Here is a 12511-nt window from a genome sequence, read left to right on the forward strand (position 1 = left end):
GCAATAATAATCCCAATTTGTTAGACCCGGTGCGAAGCAGAATGCGACTTCGGCGGTTTAGGCGATGCTCTGCACACGCAATTAAAACGTTAGAGGAGAACCGGTTTTTCGGCGGGAACTTTGAATCGGGGTGGTGTGCTCGCGCAGATATTATGCAGAAGTTTCTTCGAAATTATCGATCGGAACGCTGCGAGGGGTTCGGCTGCGGATAGCAAAAGTTTCCACAAATTTCGCGTGTTCCGGGAACGTTGAACATTAAGCCTTTAAAGTAGCCATTCGAGCCCGGAAAACGATCGAACCATTCTCTTTTCGAGCTGAACTCTTTTCCTCTCTGGGCTGGCTGTAAAATAACTTTCGCGGTGGAATCGATAGCGCGAAAATTAACCCGCCGCTCGATAACGGGATCGTGATTCAAAATTCCTTAAAATAATGCTAAATTATTCGAACGCGAAGCTTCGCAAAACTTCATGCATATTGAGTTATATTCGCACGAGGTGCTTCGAAGAACGAAAATGCGTTTTTGGGAAATTGAAAAACCCTTTCGAGTGCTTTTTTTCCCGCCCGAATTTCTTCGTGCGCACCGTCAGCCGCACAAACTCTGACCGAAGCACAAAATTGTTATTTATTGAAATGTAGAAATATTCCGTTTTTTTTTTTTTTTTTTTGAAACCGTGGAACGACAATATTTGATTTCTTGATTTTCGGATGTTCGTGTTTATTTGAGTAGAAGAGTGTATTATTTATATTGTTTTAAGTGTAGGATATAACCAACTGTCTTTTGAAAATTATTGAGGGAGGATTCATTTATGTTGAATATTGAATTATTTCCATTGTTTTCCATACAAACTCCGAATCGTGTTACTAACCCGTAGTAAAAATGAAGTATATGGAATAGTCAGTTCTTGCTAATACTAATATTCACAAATATTTTTCAGTTGAATTTTTTCACTGGTGTCGTGTTACGGTTCACGAGTTGTGGGGCCAGGAAGATTATTAGAGCAACAATTCAAGCTCTGCTCAACTCTACTTTGCGCGGCTTCCTGTTTAAGTTCCTGCGAGCATCTTCCGCGTTCAGTAGCTCCCAGGTCACGGAAGGAGACTGCCAGTAGTCTTCGGGTAGAACGTATCAAGATCGATCCTCGGAAAGAGAAGAAATACTCGTCAACACTACACTTGGTACCAGCTACAATCACCTGTACACTACCACTCGACCTGCATACGAAACGACCCATACAATGCTACATTTTAGTCCTATTTTCTTCTATTTTGTACATGTGAACATTTAACATTGTAATTTATTTGGCGAGAAATAAAGAATATTAATTACAACAGTCAACGCGTTCTTCTTTCCCCACCCTAGACATGAATATGTCGTATTAGAATTAAATTAATGTCTTCGAACATTTCGGGAACAGCAAAATTTTTGAAATTACAGAAAATTAAGTATTATATTAGGAGAATATGGTAGTGAAAGAGGTGGCATGAAAAATTGGTTCCACCTATTTTGCTATCATGTGTTTCCAGAAGAAATCTGAAAATTGCGAAAAAATTTTCGAAAATTCCGAAAATCGAACTTTGTATCAGGAGAATATGATATCGAAGGAGGTGGCACGAAATTCAGTAGTATAAGTCAATGACTAGTCAGACCGTCGAAATTTTCCGAAATTTTTCTAAAATTAAGCTTTGTATTAGGAGAATGTGATACTGAAAGAGGTGGCACGAAAATTCGAAAAAATTCGAGATTCAGTAGTGTAACTCAACGACGAGTCGGACGTACTGTCCAGTAATTTAAGGTAATCGGTCTGCTCCCACACGTCATCTGTGGCAGCATGTTAGTTTGAATCTTGAAACCTTATTTCATTTTAATTCGGGATAATATATATTGATAATTAGGGATCGTCGTTTCGTAGTCGGCGTAATTGCCGTAAATTTGATTAAACATACGCGCTCGACGTAAATGTTACATAACTAATGCAAACTATGAATAGTTAATCGGTACTTTCAATTATCGCGTTACTAATTGCACGCGTGTGCCGTGCCCCCGTGGAAATACAAATGGCACGCACTGAATAATAAATGTTTCTAATCAGTAATTTAAGCCTGTGCCACTGTTGTTGGTAAAACACAAACACGTTATTAATACCCTCTCTGCGACGCTCTCCCCGGCTATTATGCTGTAGTTATACTATTTCCGTGGCCGGGTACGGTGAATTTCGAATTGTGGTCGAGCGCAATGTAGCTGGGCACGTTTACACGGGTTCCTTCGCTATAATTATTGCAGACGTATGTTCAAAAAATTCTTACAGAATACTTCATACTAGGAATAATTTCCGCATGGAAAAATTCGTCAGATTGGGTAACACAATTTGGGATTACAGAAATAAATAGGACAAGGCGATTTCGCAATAAAACAAATATTAACGTTAAACGTTCATTAAGCGTTAATTAATTCAGTGGACGGATCGGGGAACAGAGAATCGGGTCACCGGTGCAAGGGAATTTCTTCGCGTTAAACGGGAGGCCTCACGGGCTATTCTTATTTCGCTTGATTTAAGAACGGCTCTTCCAGGAACGTTATTCAAACTCTAAACTGGAAACGTTATCTGGCGATCGGCGATCGTTGGCCGTCGGTTTCCGTTGTGTTGGAAACGCGGCCACGATGCGGCCGGAACACGCGAAACTCCGCGAACAACTTTTTCGCATCCGTGACGGCCACGGAAACTTTTGTCCTTGATCGACGGCCCGCCACTTCCGCCCCGGCTCGAGAGACCAACAAGATCTCCCCGACAGCGGCCGCGATAATTTTACAGATGTCCCGGAACTTTTGCCGAACGCCTAACTGAATATAATCTCCAGACGGGCATGATCCTGCCGATTCGAACTTTTCTCCGCGAGTATCGGCCGACCCCTCTACTCCCATAGCGTCGCGAATTGTGCATAACGTGGTGGACTACACCTCCCGAGGCGGTTCTATATGCGCAGCATGTTCGAAACTATATACAGCTCTATTTCACATGATTTTGAAACGAGACGATCCTAAGAAAAAAATACCTCGGCTATTTTTAATAATGAAAAAATTTTTTAATGTTTTTACGAAGGTTTCGATCTCTGTACGATGGAAGAGGACGACAGCTGTGCCTAATTTCTTCCAGGCTGCTCCGGTCTGCTAGATCATTTGTAATAATACTGTTTATATCGTCGTCTATTAGATTGTTCACAATGACGCATCAATACAGTTCGCGTTAAAACGATTTCAGCGCTATGCGATGCAAACGTGCGATACCTGTCGCGAGCAGCTAATAGTTTTCTGAAGAGTATCGGAACCGGCGAGCGGCACCGAAGATCGATAGATCTCGTGGTCGGGGGAGAGGTTAATGATGCACGCCGGGAGGAGAAACCGGTGTACACGATCTCTGGCTACGATGTAACACACGACATTCTTCCGCTTGCATAATGGCTTGCACCCGCAAGGCCGTGCGGCTCGTCCCGCGCGGCCGCTTTTCGCCGCCTTACATCCTCGACATGCAAACCGAACACGCAACCACCTCGCCCCCGCGATTTTTTCTCTCTTTCTTTCTCTCTCTCTCTCTCTCTCTCTCTCTCTCTCTCTTTCTCTCTCTCTTTCTCTCTCTCTCTCTCTCTCTCGCTTCCTCACTTTCGTTCGTCGATCAATCGACCGACACCGGGGCGATGATTACGGGTCCCTTCTTCCCTACGGATCTCCCGGCAATTTGCGTTTCGAAAATTCTTTCTACCTCGCCTCGGCTCGGCTTGCCTCGATCGCGTGGATTCGCGACTTTCCTAAACCCCAGCCATTATTATTCTACCGGATCCGACGTTACGAGCCACCAAGGACTTCAAGCTGTCCTTATTGATTTTCAAGTTTCGCCTGTTTGCTTTGGAAACTCGCTCTGACATTTTTTTTTTTTGGAAAAAGTTCCTTCGCAGTACCGACACCAGCCTTTCCGTTGTGGTTCCTGATAAAAGTTATCATTTTCTTCTCTTAGATAGGGCACAACTTTTTGTTTTATTTGTGCGTTGCCAGATGCGTTTCTTTAAAATGTGGTGTTGGGGATGAAACATAAATTGCTGACTTTGGTTGAAGCTTTAGGTTGAACCACTAAGTTGAAGCTTTAGGTTGAACCACTAAGTTGAAACTTGAAGGCGAAGCATTAAGTTGAAGCCTTACGGTGAAGCTTTAGGTTGAAGTCTTAAGTTGAAGCTTTAGATTGAAGCATTAAGTTGAAACTTTAAGGTTGAATCATTTAGTTGAAGCCTTTCCTTGAAACCTTCAGGTGAAGCCTTAGCATGAGGCATTAAGTTGAAGCTTTAGGTTGAACCACTAAGTTGAAACTTGAAGTTGAAGCATTAAGTTGAAGCCTTAAGTTGAAGCTTTAAGGTGAGGCTCGAGGTTGAAGCTTTAAGTTGAAGCATTTAGTTGAAGCTTTACGTTAAAGTCTTACTGTGAAGCTTTAGGTTGAATCCCTTAGTTGAAGCCTTAAAGTGAAGCTTTAAGTTGAAGCCTTAAAGTGAAGCTTTAAGTTGAAGCCTTAAAGTGAAGCTTTAAGTTGAAGCTTTAGGTTGAAGACTTAAGTTGAAGCTTTAGATTGAAGCATTAAGTTGAAACTTTAAGGTTGAATCATTTAGTTGAAGCCTTTCCTTGAAGCCTTCAGGTGAAGCCTTAGGATGAGGCATTAAGTTGAAGCTTTAGGTTGAACCACTAAGTTGAAACTCGAAGTTGAAGCATTAAGTTGAAGCCTTAAGTTGAAGCTTTAAGGTGAGGCTCGAGGTTGAAGCTTTAAGTTGAAGCATTTAGTTGAAGCCTTACGTTAAAGTCTTACTGTGAAGCTTTAGGTTGAAGCCCTAAGTTGAAGCCATAAAGTGAAGCTTTAAGTTGAAGCCTTAAAGTGAAGATTTAAGTTGAAGCCTTAAAGTGAAGCTTTAAGTTGAAGCTTTAGATTGAAGCATTAAGTTGAAACTTTACGGTTGAATTATTTAGTTTAAGCCTTTCCTTGAAGCCTTCAGGTGAAGCCTTAGGATGAGGCATTAAGTTGAAGCCTTACGTTAAAGTCTTACGGTGAAGCTTTAGGTTGAAGCCCTAAGTTGAAGCCTTAAAGTGAAGCCCTAAGTTGAAGCCTTAAAGTGAAGCTTCAAATTGAAGCCTTAAAGTGAAGCTTTAAGTTGAAGCATTAAAGTGAAGCTTTAAGTTGAAGCCTTAAGGTTCAAGCATTCAGTTGAAGCCTTACGGTGAAACTTTAGGTTGAAGCCTTAAGTTGAAGCTTTAGATTGAAGCATTATGTTGAAATCTTAAGGTTGAAGCATTTAGTCGAAGTCTTTCCTTGAAGCCTTAAGTAGAAGCTTTAGTTTGAAGCATTAAGTTGAAGCCTTAAGGTGAAACTTTAGGTTGAAGCCTTAAGTTGAAACCTTAAGTTGAAGTCTTAAGCTGAAGCTTGAAGCTTCAGCTTGAAGTTGAAGTTTTAGGGTTGAAGCTCCAGGCTGATTGCTACACAATCCTTTAATCAAATTATAACAAACAATCTACCGTTTTAAAAAAATAAGAAATTTAATGTGCGTGTACTCTGAGGCAGCAGTATACAGTTTTAACAAGTCGAAAAAGGATGCAAGATAATTTGGTGTAATCAAAGAAGTTGCTACTCGTGCAATATAAATCAGAATAGGTAATAAACGTCCATTAATCGGATCTCCCAATTAATAAGATACTTGTTCCGCGTCAGAGAGCGCCAGCGCTCAACGTTTAACGAGCCGAAAGCGACGTCGTCGCCTCCTCGATTATGGAAATTCTCCTAGTCGCAGGAGTGCTCACTCTTTTCTACGAAAACGACGAGACGGGCTGCGCGAGCCGTTTGCAACTTTTCATATCGCCGCGGCACCATTTCCGGTGAATGCAATTACCGGTGCTGGCCGGCTGTAAAACTCTCGTCCATTCGGCCTTGATCGGTCGCAAAATGTGCCACGCGAATTTCCGCGCGAACCTACGGTTCACCCCGGACGCGAGAGGAATGCCAACGAAATTAATTGGTCGTGCCACGGATGCCTTCCGAGCCTCGAGGAAGTCGAGCCTGTTCCGGACATCCTGATTGGCTCGTGCGAAACAATTCCTGTGCCCACTATAAACACAGAAACATAGTTTCGTTGAAAATTATACACAAAATCGATTGCAAATTCGGCAAATTATGGGATTGTACTTTCGAAATATTATTATGTTAACTTTATTGTTCTTATACGATATCTGACGATTATTGTGATTTTACGATGACGGTGTTTACACGTACCTCCATTTGGATTTTATGCATTCGCGGTGGAAATGGCTGTGTGAAATATGAAACGGAAAAGACTTGAGAACCCGTAGGCTTCGTTTTATTTTCAATTTATGAGAATTATTCAAAGAAACATAAACGTAAAACATTTTTATTTCACTCCTGCATCTGGCAATTGATGCAGACAATTTTTATTTTGTATAAGGACGTGTGTACCAGCAACGAAGCTTTTAAAGATACAACCTAAAAAATGTTTTAACAATTAAAATCAACAACACGCAATAATATACGTGTAATATATAACCTAACTGAAGCTTCTTAAGTGATCATCATTTTTGAAAAGTTGGAAAAATGTTAGTGGAAGTAAATTAAAAAAACTGTTTACAAGAATTACATATTGTAACTCGATGTACAACACACTGCACAAAACGTGACCGATGTAGCACACAGCACGCAACCTAAACTATAAAGTGGTTTCTAAACTTGCAACGAAGATAACGTTCGCGGATTGCCGAATTAGAGAACCGGAAGCTTTTAGCTAATTAACCCGATGACCGTAACAACGCCCGGGTTCCGTTGTTTGATCGTGGGCGGCAAAAATACGCGGAAAAAGTTCAAGTGAAAATTGGTCTCGCGTGCGAGAACGGTTTAACAAATTAGGGGAAGGGGGCTGTTTGCGGTTCGGCGAGCTTAACCTTCTAGGGGGTGGCAAACAAAAGGGTGCGCGGGGTGGCTTCACCGCGGAGACAATGCCAACGCGGGCGACGGGGGAGGAGAGGGGGCCGTGGAATAGTTTCGAAACAAACGCGAAGAATTTCGCCGCGTTCTTCCGCAGTGATACGTGCATCGGAAGAGAAAGTTTGACGAGCATTGTTTGCCCCCGTTATCGATCATCGGCTACCGTTGTTTGCAAACCGGCGCCGGCACGACGATCGCTTACCGGCGCCTTCACAGCCCCGGATTTTCCCTTCCGGTTTCCCGTTTTCGGCCCTCGCACATCCATTTTCCAAAAAAAAAAAAAACGAATCCTCTCCCCCCTCGCCTTACACTCGATCAACCCCCTGGCGCGTCCATCTCCCGTTGAAAAAATCGACCACGTTCGAATTCCAGTTTATCGATGAAACGAACGCCTCTTCTCTTTCCGGGCCGATCGACGCCGCCGATTTCTCTCGATCTCTCCCCGTAAATCACTCCCGCGCGTGGTCACCGGATGAGGGGAGGGAGGGAAAAAGTTACCCCCTCTCTCTCGACCTGTACCGGGTTAGGCACGTGACATTGTGACGCAGACAGGACAGAGAGGGGACGAGTCACGTGACCGGGCCGTGACGGAAGCGTGGGGGAACAGCGTGGTGGAAGGGGAAGTTAGAGTGGGGACGACTATGGTCCCACGCTAAATCTTTGCGGTACAGTATAATTCTACATTCTTTGTGGATCGTTTCGGTGTGCACGTGTTGAAACCATACACTAAACTATTTTATCACAAGGTAGTTTCTGGAAAGATCATGCGAAAAAAATATAACCACTTTACTTTAAAATTATCTGAACATAGAATTTCTAATTCTCGAGAAATTGGTGATATTTAAACCGTCGTAATTTTGGAAAAAATAAACTCACAGCAATAAACTCGGACTCATTTCGGAGCTTGAGCTTTCTGCTTTCGCACAGCATTATTTATTTCCCTTTAAGATATTTTTTCGTGACGCAGCAGATGAGAAACTGGAGACCCATTTTTCCTCAAAACTGCTATGAAAACATGTGAATGAATCTTCTATAAGTTTGAAGATTAGAGCCTCCCCTTTGGAAGGACACATTAAAAATGGATGTACGATTTTTATTCACTGTTTTATCTGCTGTTTGGATCTACCGATAGCTTATGAACAGGAGGTTGTCGGTTGTCGAAGATGTCGGCTCGTATGGAGCATGAGCAAAAGAAAATATTTGAAAGGAATCGACGGGGATGAAGGTGTCGAACTGGTCGGATCGTTGCGCTTATCTTGTCGCGCCGCGTCGAAACTGTCGTTCGGTCCCTCGCGTCTCGAAATCCGATTAATTCCGTTGACGCGAGAACGACAGCGCGCATTGTTCGTTCGTTATCTATTCATCGCGGGTGCATCGCGTCGCACGCCGTAAAATCCCCGGTAGAAAAATGAAAGCGAGGGCGGGCCAGGAGGCAACGAGGGAATTTAGGTCGAAGTAGCGCGCGAAGATGCCGAAACAATGGAAACGGAAATAAATCGCGAGCGACAACGGCGACTCGCCCCCTGATCCCCGCTTAAATTCGCGCTTTCTGCGTGAAATGTTTTCATTTAAATGGAGAACATCCCCCTTTTTTAAGCCGACCTTCCGTTAATTCCAAATACTATTAACCCTTCGCACAAAACGAAACATTTCTTCCGACCCAGAATATTTCCCTCCTGTATATTTTTTTTTCATGTTGTACATACGAAAAATACTTTGAATAATGATACAGCAATTTTTAGTGGCGCCTTACAGTCGCCATTCGAGTGCCAAGGGTTAACCCCTCCAGCGACGAATTTTTTAACCCCCTACAAGCTCGCGGGACGGTTAATAACATTATTTATATCGCTTCAAAATCGACGTGGAATAGTTAAGTTGCTGTAATGTGACTATTTCGTCACTTGATGTAATTTATAAATAATCAAGTTTCGCGTCTGAAACTCACAACTTCTCGGAGACGCCATTTTAAACTCCTCTTAAACATTATTTAAACGTGCTTAAACGTTCTTAACGTTATCAAAAAAATATATGCGTTCGGAAGAGTCTACAAACTTTTTCTATGTGAAAATCATTTCAATAGCTTTCGCGGTTAGAGCAGGATAAACTCCGAAACTTGAAAATACGGCTTTCTTAAAGAAATTCCCAAAAATTGTAGATAAGTCCATGTTGACCAGCGCAACCAATTACAAAACCACAGAACAATCAATAGACGGATTTTGTGAAGATTTTATGCGAAATAAAAATTGTCTGCCTGCGTTGCAACAAACTGGAGTGAAATAGGCATATATTTTCTTTCATAACACGCTTAATATGTTGAAAATGGTATAACAGTGTTCATAAATTCTCCTAAAGGTTTCACTGTTTCAAATTAACCCTCAACGGGCCAAAGCCGCCATATAAGCGGCATGGCACTTTTACTTATGGCAGCAAAAATAAAAAAAAAAATAAAATACAAACATATATAAAACAAAATATAAATATTTTCCTTTCTATACTTGATATAAAAATGTAGAGTCCACAGTTTCTCTTCGTATGAAGAATAGCTTGGACCTGGCGGGAAGCAAACTTGAAATACTTCCGGACCGTTAAGGGTTAAGCCTACTCACCGGTGTCGTAAACGCATAAAATCGGCAGTGAACTAACAATCGCGTAGCTCCCCCGTTTCTATAGGATCGAGGTTGCAGGATTACTGTCCGCGCTTCTGCAAACACAGTGAGGCATTGGTATAAGAACCTGGGCAAGATCTGGGGAGACAGGGTGGCTCAGCAGTGCTAAGAGAGCGCCTTTGAGCCGGCGGGTGTACCGGACATGATCTTTTCGTCGGTCTTTTCATGGAAAAGGAAGTAGCTGCTCTAGAATCTCGACTACGAAATCTAGGTGTCCATTTAATGAAAATGGAGTGCGGGTATTGGTGTCGGGAAGCTCCGGAACACGGCGGGGCCGGGACAGGCTCGCCCTCGGAGAACCGTCTCGTCGGGAAGTAGGTCTTGGAATCAATGCGGCGCAGGCATTGTTTAAAATAGAACGCGAATCATTTTTCGCGTCGCGTTCCACGTACCACGGCGACGCGACGCGGGAATTAAGCACACAGAGCGGCGCTGCACCGTGAACGAAAGCGACGACGCTCGAGGAAGCCGAACCCCGAGGAGGAAGACCCCGAAGAAAGGGGAAAGAATTAACAGAGATACATTCAGTTAAAGACGGTCCTCCTCGGTCGGGGTCGCGGCGGGTCACGATATGAATCCGAAAGTTTCCCGAGCCGCGATAATGGCGGCCCGCGAACAACGATACGCTCTTAACTCTTCCGGGTGGAGAGGGAGAGGGGGAGGGGGAGTGTCATCCGTTGCAGAATGGGGGAGAAAAAGTTGCGCCCGTTTCCGACCAGAGTTTTCATTTCGCCTCGCAATAACGTAACCGGTGAATTGTTCTCGGAACCGTTTGATTTTTCACGACGAAATTGTGCCTTCCGCGAGTATCGACGAGCTCCTATTAATTATTCCTCCGCCGCGAATCGTGTCTCCGATACAGGCTCGCGAGTTTTGTAGGTTCGGTCACGAATAGACGGATCCTTATAAAAAGTAAAAATACACTGCAATGATTGCGAGGAGCAAGATTTCTTTTGCTGGTTTACATCTCACCCCGCTAATTTCCTCTTAAATAAATAAACATCCGCTATTTAATAGCGGAACGAATGAATGAAATAAAGATCCGAAGAGAGATTTAATGAATGATCCGCTATTTTAAGTGTACGGCGACCAGGAAAATTTCAAGCGATGAAACTATGTTTCTTACGATGTTTTCGTTCATAACATTGATCACGGAATTTTCGTGTAAATGATGGATTTGGTTCGCATTAATTATCTATCCTCCGCGAATCGTCTAACGGATTCAGGTTCGCGAGAATTCGATATTTGTTAATGAATGAAATGCTGGTGTACAGTGATCAGGAAGATTGAAGCAGTAATAGTACTTCCCTAAGGAAATTATTATTTATTTTTTATTGACATTAAATTACTTAGTATTATTTTCCGTTCGCAAATCGCGGCTCGGATTTAGCTCGCTTCAAACCGACACGTTTGTTGTTAATGAATGCAACGGTAGGGTACAGTGGAGGAGTAGAATCGTATTGTTTTTAGCTCCTGTTATTGAGTACTTTAAATATTCGTCAACTCTCGTGAATAATAAAAGATCGTTCTCTGGCTTCAGTCGCCAGCCAAACATTTTCAAGAAAGTATATATATATACAGCAGACTATGCATATGTAGACGTAAAACAGTGAAGATAGAAAGAAAATGATACCTCAAAATCAATAATATAAATATTTCGGAGAAACTAGGTTACACGCTGGCTTTACCTTTTCTTGCATATCGATTTAAAAGATATTTTTCTATGATCCGTATGGAAGCAAGGGTACACAGCAATTTACACGAGTAAACGAGTTCTTGAAACATTTACCATGAAAGTGTATAATTTTAACCATTCTAACAGAGAATATATACGATGGTTTAACGTTAAACGAGCTTAATTTATTATGTAAATTTATTGTGTCACGAGTAAATTTATAATATAATGAAACTCACAAATATAAATATATTTATCGCTGCACGACTGGATAAATGAATGCGTCCTGTGAATGTCCTCAAAAACATCTGTATGACCTAAATACAGTAAAGTCTTGATTTAAGTCCGATCCTCGGGTCCGTGCTGTCACATAGATCGTGTAGGACTACCATTTTTTTGTGACCGCGCAAGTAAACACTGCAATAAACCACTGCAGTTCAAATTATATCGTGTTTAGTGTCATTTTAATCAGAAAAATGCCACGAATATGTTGGCGAAAGTCCCATAAAAAAATAGTGAAAAATAAAGAAGTTTTATAGTTGCCCCCCAGTGGAGAGGATAGGCGAACCGACTAAGATCATGTAGCTCCGTTCGGCTTAGATCAAAACTTTACTGTAATTCTAAAATATAAAACCCGTCCTTTTGTTCGGTTGTTCCAGTGTTCATAATGAGCCTCAACTCAGTAATAAGAATTGGAAAAATGGTTAAAAATGAATATATACTGTTTCGTCAATTTTCCTTTTGCGCAATCGATTTGACAGTTGAACGGCTCAAATATCTAAGAAACGTTCACCCAAAAAATATTAACCGTTTGCACTCGAGTGGTGACTCTGAAGCACCACTAGAAATTATTGTGGCATTATTTCAAAGAAATTACGAGAAATATTACAAAATATTTGTTACATTACAAAATTTGTAGTTAACAGATTACTAAACATTTAAATATTGTATGTGAAAATCGGATCAGTTTCGTACGAATAAAATGAAAATATTCCAAGACGGAAGAAAAATTTAGTTTTCGAATGAATACAGGGTGATCCACGCAATTGTTTTAAGTCATAACTCCGTTATTATTGCATTTACGAAAAAATGATAAAGGAGAAAGATAAATGGTTCGAAGAGCACTACATCTGTAGGCCTTTAAATTTTTTTTA

At 41.8% G+C, this 12511-nt stretch overlaps 1 protein-coding gene across 1 annotated transcript in view; it reads left to right on the forward strand.

Annotated features, from left to right (window-relative positions):
- The window catches only part of Hs3st-a (Heparan sulfate 3-O sulfotransferase-A), a 64691-nt gene that overhangs the window by 37205 nt on the left and 14975 nt on the right, over positions 1-12511 (forward strand). The gene's annotated exons all lie outside the window — the stretch shown is intronic.

The sequence above is a fragment of the Halictus rubicundus genome, chromosome 12, assembly GCF_050948215.1.
Source record: "Halictus rubicundus isolate RS-2024b chromosome 12, iyHalRubi1_principal, whole genome shotgun sequence".
Lineage (NCBI taxonomy): Eukaryota > Metazoa > Arthropoda > Insecta > Hymenoptera > Halictidae > Halictus > Halictus rubicundus.